The sequence below is a fragment of the Lycium ferocissimum genome, chromosome 12 (assembly GCF_029784015.1).
Source record: "Lycium ferocissimum isolate CSIRO_LF1 chromosome 12, AGI_CSIRO_Lferr_CH_V1, whole genome shotgun sequence".
Lineage (NCBI taxonomy): Eukaryota > Viridiplantae > Streptophyta > Magnoliopsida > Solanales > Solanaceae > Lycium > Lycium ferocissimum.
This window is the reverse complement of record NC_081353.1, coordinates 60,154,859-60,162,564: the sequence shown is the minus strand read 5'-3', so window position 1 is coordinate 60,162,564 and position 7,706 is coordinate 60,154,859.

The window sequence follows — 7,706 nt, the reverse complement described above, 5'->3', positions numbered from 1 at the left end:
CTGTTGTTATTGGCTTAAATGAATCATCTTTAATTGATGTGTATTCAATGAGAGAGTTCGCCTACCGAGGTGGGAAAGGTAGGTGCCCGCGCGATCCTAAAATGGGTCGTGAAATAGCTGTCTCTGCTTACCGTGCAAGATGCACAAAGAGCAGATCACAGACCAGGTCTCTATCTGGTTCTGAAGCAGTTTGACAATCATCAAAACAAAAATCCACTTGAGCTTATCAATTTGAAATCGAAAAGGATCTTTAGAAAGGAAATTCAGGCCCACAAGGGCAAAAACTCGAAATTCAAGTTGGAAAAGGTTAACTCAAATCTTGGAAATCAAAACACTCATTATCAATACAATCTAGTCCCAATTTAGCATTAATTTCATCATCAATCAAAAATTTCCAATTTCCATAACAAAGATTCTTGAGAAAAAAGGAAGATTCATGCTTAGGGACTAATTACCATTGATTACATGGTTAGAAATCAATAAATTTCCCAACCAAACTCATTTAGATTGAATAAGATTCATAAAAATTATCTTAGGGTTTATGACCCAATTTTTCCCAACTCGTTCATGATATTTACCAAAGATTCCATACTTAAATATATTAAAATCACAAAGAGAGTGTAGGGAACTTACCCCAAAGAAGTATTCCTCTTTTGTAGATGCGGTGGAACTTCTGCAAAAGTGGGTTCGCACTTGTGAAAAATACTTCGCAGGTGCGGACCCTCCTGAACTCACACGAACTCCCACTTGCAGACCAATCCTTACAGAATCGGGCCCGCAAGTGTGGCCAAATGTCCGTATGTGCGGCACACCAGAACCAGCAAAAATCTGATTTTTCACTAACTTCAACCCAAAACCCAACACTCATCCGATACCTCCTGGATACAAATCAACCATGCAAACCAGTGTAAAAACATGCTACGAACTCATCCGTGCCCTCAAAATTCCCAACAGGGACCATTTTGCTCGGGAACCGAACCAACCCCTCTACCAAGTTATAATCGACCCTCCGAACCTCATGGAATCGACGAAATTCCCAAAAAGGTTCGTATACTCAAAAGTCAATTTTTGGTCAATCATTTTTCACTTAAAGCCTCTAAATTTCACAATTTTGACCAACTAGCTCGGGAACCATTCCACCTATCCCCACAAGTCAAACACACTCTAACAGAGCTAGGGAAAGGTTTAACAGGAAATGCGTAAACGACCAAATGGGTCTTTACAAGATTTATCCTCCGTCATATTTTTGGTTAAAAATTGCCTCCAACTAGTCAAATAGCTCAAAAACACTTTTCCTACTAACGAGTGCTCCAAAACAAGAGAAAATGGACCAATTTTACCTTGAATTATTCGAAATGAGGCAGTCTTTACCTCCATTTAAAGTTCGAGACAAGTGCTCTTAATTGTAAAAACTTTAGTAAAAATTATATTGGAGATTATGATATTACTTTGACTATCGTAAATGACATTTTTTATAAAATGACAATTTTATGTCATATAAATTTTAATTGCCATCGTTAATTTTCAACTAAATATTTATTCTACTGTTTCCTTTCACAATTATTATACTTGCCATCGACTGAAACTTTGGATTACTTAAAGATACAATAAATAATATAGTCTACCTAGGTTTAATTTATTTATTTTATCATATCATTCTTAGAGTCAGTCAAATAAGTTCATTACTATAAATATAGAAAAAAATTAAATAGTCATGTAAGAAAAAATACATGATATCATGTTCAGAATAATAACTCATATTTAATGCGTGAGGAACCAGAAGAAAAAAAGAAGTTATATGTCAATTTTAGATTTTGTTAAAATGGGAAGTTTATATTATTTTCTTGTGTTGTTATTATATTTCTCATACATTCAATCTCAATCCCTCTGCCACCCCCCCCCCCCCCCGGCCGTCCCCGTTCCCAACACCACCCCCAAAAATATCTTATTTCAAATAGTTCAAGGACAAAATTGGCTCAAATTTTCTTGTTTTTTATCCACCATGAGTAGGAGTGGTATTTTTGAGCTATTTGGCTAGTTGGAGAGCATTTTTGAGCCAAAAACATAACGGCCAGGATATTTTTGAGCCAAAAACATAATAGCAAAGACATTTGTGAGCAAAAAATGTAGTGGATCATAAATCTAACTTATTTCGAATAGTTCAGAGACATTTTTAGCCATTTCCCCTAGATAATATATAGCATGGCTGTGTTAAATTCTCATTATTTTTGCGCTACCTCCTTTTTTTGGGAGCCTCTTATGTAATAGAAGTATTAAAAAAAAAAGGGTCTTAACATTTCATTTTTTCTTGGAGACATTTAATTATTGATAAGTTTAATAAATCTATATTCACAGTTATTGTTGAAAAAAAAAAAAAAAGAATACCATTATGGTCACGGTTAGACTAGAACCTACGAGATTATTGGTGGAATGAGCTAGATAATGATATCTCATGGGATTAGCGTGAGATAGCTAATCTCATCAATTTAGTACAAATGATGGGATAAAATAATCTTGAGACTAATTAATACTCATGATCAAAAGCATCATAAAATAATTCCACATTTTATTTCGAAATTATTATATTCATTCGACCAACCAAATGATCCTCGAAGGATAGTAGGACACATAAATTAAAATTGATGAGTAATATGTTCACGATCCTAATGAGTCTTTTTGTTAAAGTTCTTGTTCTGAAATACTTGATGCGTTAAAAAAAAAAATATGAAGTCATTTATTATATTTTAAAATGTACGCTTAATGTTCCTACTAATACACTGTTGATTAAGTCTTAATCCTCACAATTAAGATAATTAAATATTTTTAAAAGCGTAACTTAAAACACAAATAATATGTATCGAGTATGCATTTTACCTTAGATCTTCCCCTTTTGGTCCTTTTAATCTGTCACTTTAGTCAAAAGATTTTGTCCAAAATACTTTCCATTTTAAAAAGTAAAAAGGTATTAGTTATCTCCTTTATTTTTTCAATTTCACCAAATCACTCTTCCGCTTCAAGGAGTTGAATAATAATTAATTAGTCATTTAAGGACAAGTGAATACTAATTTAGCTAAATATATTTATTAATCACTATTTTGTAATTAATGGGTGTGTCAAAACTTGAACAATAAATATAAAAAATATTGACTAAATAATTAACTATAATAAATTAATATGAGTTGATGTATGTAAAAGCAATTTTTTCGGGAAAAAAACTTTTGACGTCACCATATGTTCATGAAACACAAATACTAAGTTGATTCGAAAAGTACAACAGTATGACCCCACTTTATACTCTTCTCAAGAGAAGCAAAACCTTGGGTGTTTCCATTTTTTTCAAAATCATATATAATGTTTATTTTTCTTTTTAACTTTTTTCCTTATTCACATTTTTTGTCAATTCAGTCCGCTCGATGAGCGCTCGCGACTTCATTCCTCTGATATATTGAGAAAGTTGGTTCTTTAATAACGAGAGATCAATTGAATGTTCTCTCTTACTTTGTTGAATCCATCCCTTTATATATGTCTGCTCGATGAACGATGACGACGAAGTGAAAATTCAGATGTGATCTCCTAATACATTTTTATTTCTCAGGTGTGGCTAGCAAATCAATTGGATGATTTATCTTACTTGTTTTTTGTAGATTCAATTGAAGAAGTTCGTCTTTTCTACGATTGGTCTAAATATTTCAAAACACATGAAATGACCATCAATTTAAGTACAAGTGGATCACGCGAATCTCTCAAAAGAGGTAAGTTACATATTTTTTGTAATCTTAAATTCTTTTCATGAATTTCAGAATTACTTGATTCGTTTAAACTTGTTGAAGACACAATTTTGTCGATCCTTGAAATTAAAGCATATATGAAGAAATTTGACATCTGAAAAATAATAAAAACTTTTCAATATTAAATTTGTAATTGATAAAACTAAAAAGATATTAAATATTAAACAAATAGAAAAAATTGAGATGGCAGAAGAAGAAAGAGTATTCAGAATTGTGTCTAAATCATGATTATGGTTTCAACAAATTGGGTAATCTTAAACAATTAATTCATGAGATATAGTTAGATTTTTTATAACAATCATTCTCTATAACAATATATCGCAATAATAGCCAAGTTTTCTTTGAAACTGATTTTCATGTTGTATTATATTGTTCTCTATATTTTGCAATAGAAATAAAAAATAATTTAATACCGACAAATGACACTGTTATAATGAGGTTTGACTGTATATGAAATTATTTTATATCTTAAAGAAACTCCATTGCCTAATTATGTATAAAAAAAATAATATTTATAACACAATTATTTTAGTATATTATTAACTAATAAAAATCTTAGACAGTTATTTATACTATATAGTTTCATAGTTGGCGTCAGAGGCAACTTAGGAATTTTCATAAAAGTATTCAGGATTTAAATCATAAAATAGTAATATTCAACTTAAATACACAACACAATTTTCATATTCATTTGACCATCCTTTCCTGATTGTAGCCTAATTGTTATAAGACAGAATACCTCGACAGTTACATTTGTTAGTATTTCATTTAGACACTTGAACTATGACTTGTCCCAATTGAGCACTTAAACACATGATAAAGTGTTCACATTAAACACTTCTGACTCAAATTTTCAGAAAACCTATGCGCATGTTCTCAAATGCCACGTAGATAAGTTAACCACATAAAATATATCATACATTGGCCCAAGTTATAACATGCATGAGGTTTTACGGCTTATTAAGGCTAATGTGTATAATTAAAGGAGGTGACATATTTTAAGTGGTTAACTTATCTATATAATTGAAGCTTGGTAACACACGCAAAAACATTTCCAAAATTTGAGTTAAAAGTGTCTAATAGTAACACTTTATCGTTGTTGATGTGCTTAATTGAAACAAGTCATAGTTCGAGTTTGTACGGTCTCATTTGTTTGCACTCAATTGAGGTCTGGATCTAATTGGTTCAGACCTTAGGCCATTGAGTGCAATTGGTTACATTAAGATTTAAATACTTAATTGGTCTAAACAAGTCTTATTTATTAAGATATTGAACAAAGTCTTAATATCATTAAGAAATATTTTTGTGTGGATAACTTTCACCTCCACTCTATCCACAATCACTAGCCACCACCACTAACTACCTTTGCCATCACAACCACCACCATTATTGTCAACCACTATTACCGTCGCCAATCACCATCACCACTAATCACCTGTCCACCTCTGTCATCTCAACCACCACTGGCAACCACCACCGCTGCCAACCACTATATCAGTCGATATCACACCTACCACCTCCATCATTATAATTATATGCCATTTCCTCCATCTTTGCCACCACTATCGGCCACTACTGTAATGACCCGCTAGGTCGTTATGTGCGTTTTGACTATTTTACTCCAGCCAGTTCAATTTCGACACTAGAAGTGAGTCTAGTGGAAACTTAAAGATTTAGAATTCTAAAATGAAGGCATTTGATTATATGTTGTGCACTTGTTTGATAACTTGTTTTATTCTGTTTGGGGGTTGACTTAGTAAATTAGACCTCCGTTGGAAATTCTGAGGCCACGGGTAAGTCCGTAGAGTGTTTTTACACATGTGTGCATATCTGGTTTGTGATGTGAGGCCTCAGATTGATGTCGAAATTTTAGGAAAACTTGGTGAAAAACCAGAGGATTCTGGTTCTGGGTGACAGCCGCAGCGGGCATGGGGCCGCTGCTGCAGGTTCGCCACAACAAGAATTTGGCTGCCACCATGGGAGCTCGGGTTTAGGGAGTTTCCGCCACGGCGGATAGTGGGCCGCCATAGGGGAACCGCTACGGCGCGGCCTTGACCGCTATGGGGAGTTGGAGTGTTTAATGAACTCTCTCGTACCGGAGAGTCTGGCCGCTACAACGGGACTGCTCTTAGCGATAACCCACTTTTATATTGCCAAGTATGAGACATTAGTCACATAACTCCAAAAAAGTTTCCAATAGAGAAAAGGGGGATTATTCTAAAGCTTTGGTGGATTCTTCTTTGAGGGTAAGTGCTAACTATCATCTTGTTCACTTCCATTCCTCCTTTAAGCTCCATGACTAGTTTAAGGCTCTTTAATGGTGGATGAAAGTCCTAGAACCCTAGAATTAGTAAACCCTTGAATAAATTATGGATTGTTGATTTTATTACTGCTCTATCATCTAGAAGTGTAGGTTATAACTTTCTAGGATTGGAATTGCTTAATTATTGTGAGAATTATATATTGCGACTTAGGCTTCCACCCAAAATGGAGATTTTTGCCTAAAAATCCTATTCTAAAGGGTTAAATTGAGCAGGAACCTATAAAGTGGAGGATTATGATTGTTAGGACTGAGGGTAGGATAAATATACCCTTAAATGCTGGTTTCTCCCATTCGAATGGTTATGGGTGGTTTGGGGTATCCTTTTCCAATGTTGATTTTTATGTTGATTAGATGGTCAATTGCTTATGTAGCGTTATATTGCTAGGCATTGAGCGTTCTGAGGCATTACGAAATGGGAAAGCTCTAGTGGAGTAGCTTGCATTGTTCCAATTTTTCATTTGAGGCAGGTTATGGTTTACTTGAGTTAGACTTTGTTTAGTTGATTGTATATGTAGTGGAATTGATGGGATAAAGCATGATTAGGTCTTCGTACATGACGTCTGGTTGGATATTACTTAGGTTGCTATGATTGCTGATTATGTGGGCTTCTCGCCATTACTTTATGTACTGAAACCTGATGTGTATTTGTTGTGATATGGGAAGGAAGGAGTTGACATACATACTCTTCTTATTGATTGAGATGACTTATGAATTTATCTTTGTTGTTGAGTCGATTTATCTGAGTCTTGTTGTGACTTGTGGCCTAGTGCCCTGTATTCCTTGACATTGATATTATTGACTGATCATGTTTCATACTTAGTGTTCAACTGGAAGTACGTTGAGATTTATCTTGTGATCCGATACAGAAATATATTATTGCAGGCTATGCGTCCACCAAATAATGTATGAGGGACCTGGTTGGGTACCAGTTCCCTTATGCAGTGCGATACATGAATCAACACAAGATTTTTACGTGAAAAAATCCTTGCTCAAGGGATTAAAAATCACGACTTACCCCAGTAGGATTTCAACTCCACTAACCGAGCAACTTCAGGTTACAACTCTATCGTAAGCTAGGAACTAAGTCCTATAATCCCTCACCCTTATAATAACACTTATGCAGCCTAGGAACTAACCCCGTAGTCCCTACACACTTGCAATACTCTGATTGCAAGCACCTCTACTTGACTAACTCTAGCCAAGGACCCTAATACACATAGACTCACTCTAGCCTAGTGTACCCCTCAAAGGCACACTATGAGAATTCACTACAGAGACTAATTCTAGCCACACACTAATACAACTAAGCTAACTCTAGCCCAGTGTACCACTTAAGAGCTTGTGGAATCAACCTTGAGAATTTAGAACACCTACAAACAACTTATTTTTTTGGAAGATTAGGTTTAGAGTTTAAGCACAAAAGAACAAAGACTCAACAACTTAAGGACCTAAAACATCTTCAATTCTGGATCTGATCCTTCGGGTTGTTGTGGCTCTGTTCTTGAGGGACACCTTGAAAGATGGAGACTTGCACTATGGATGGACCAATTTTTGGATTATGGAAGAATGAGTCTTCTTTTGGAAGATGATGTATT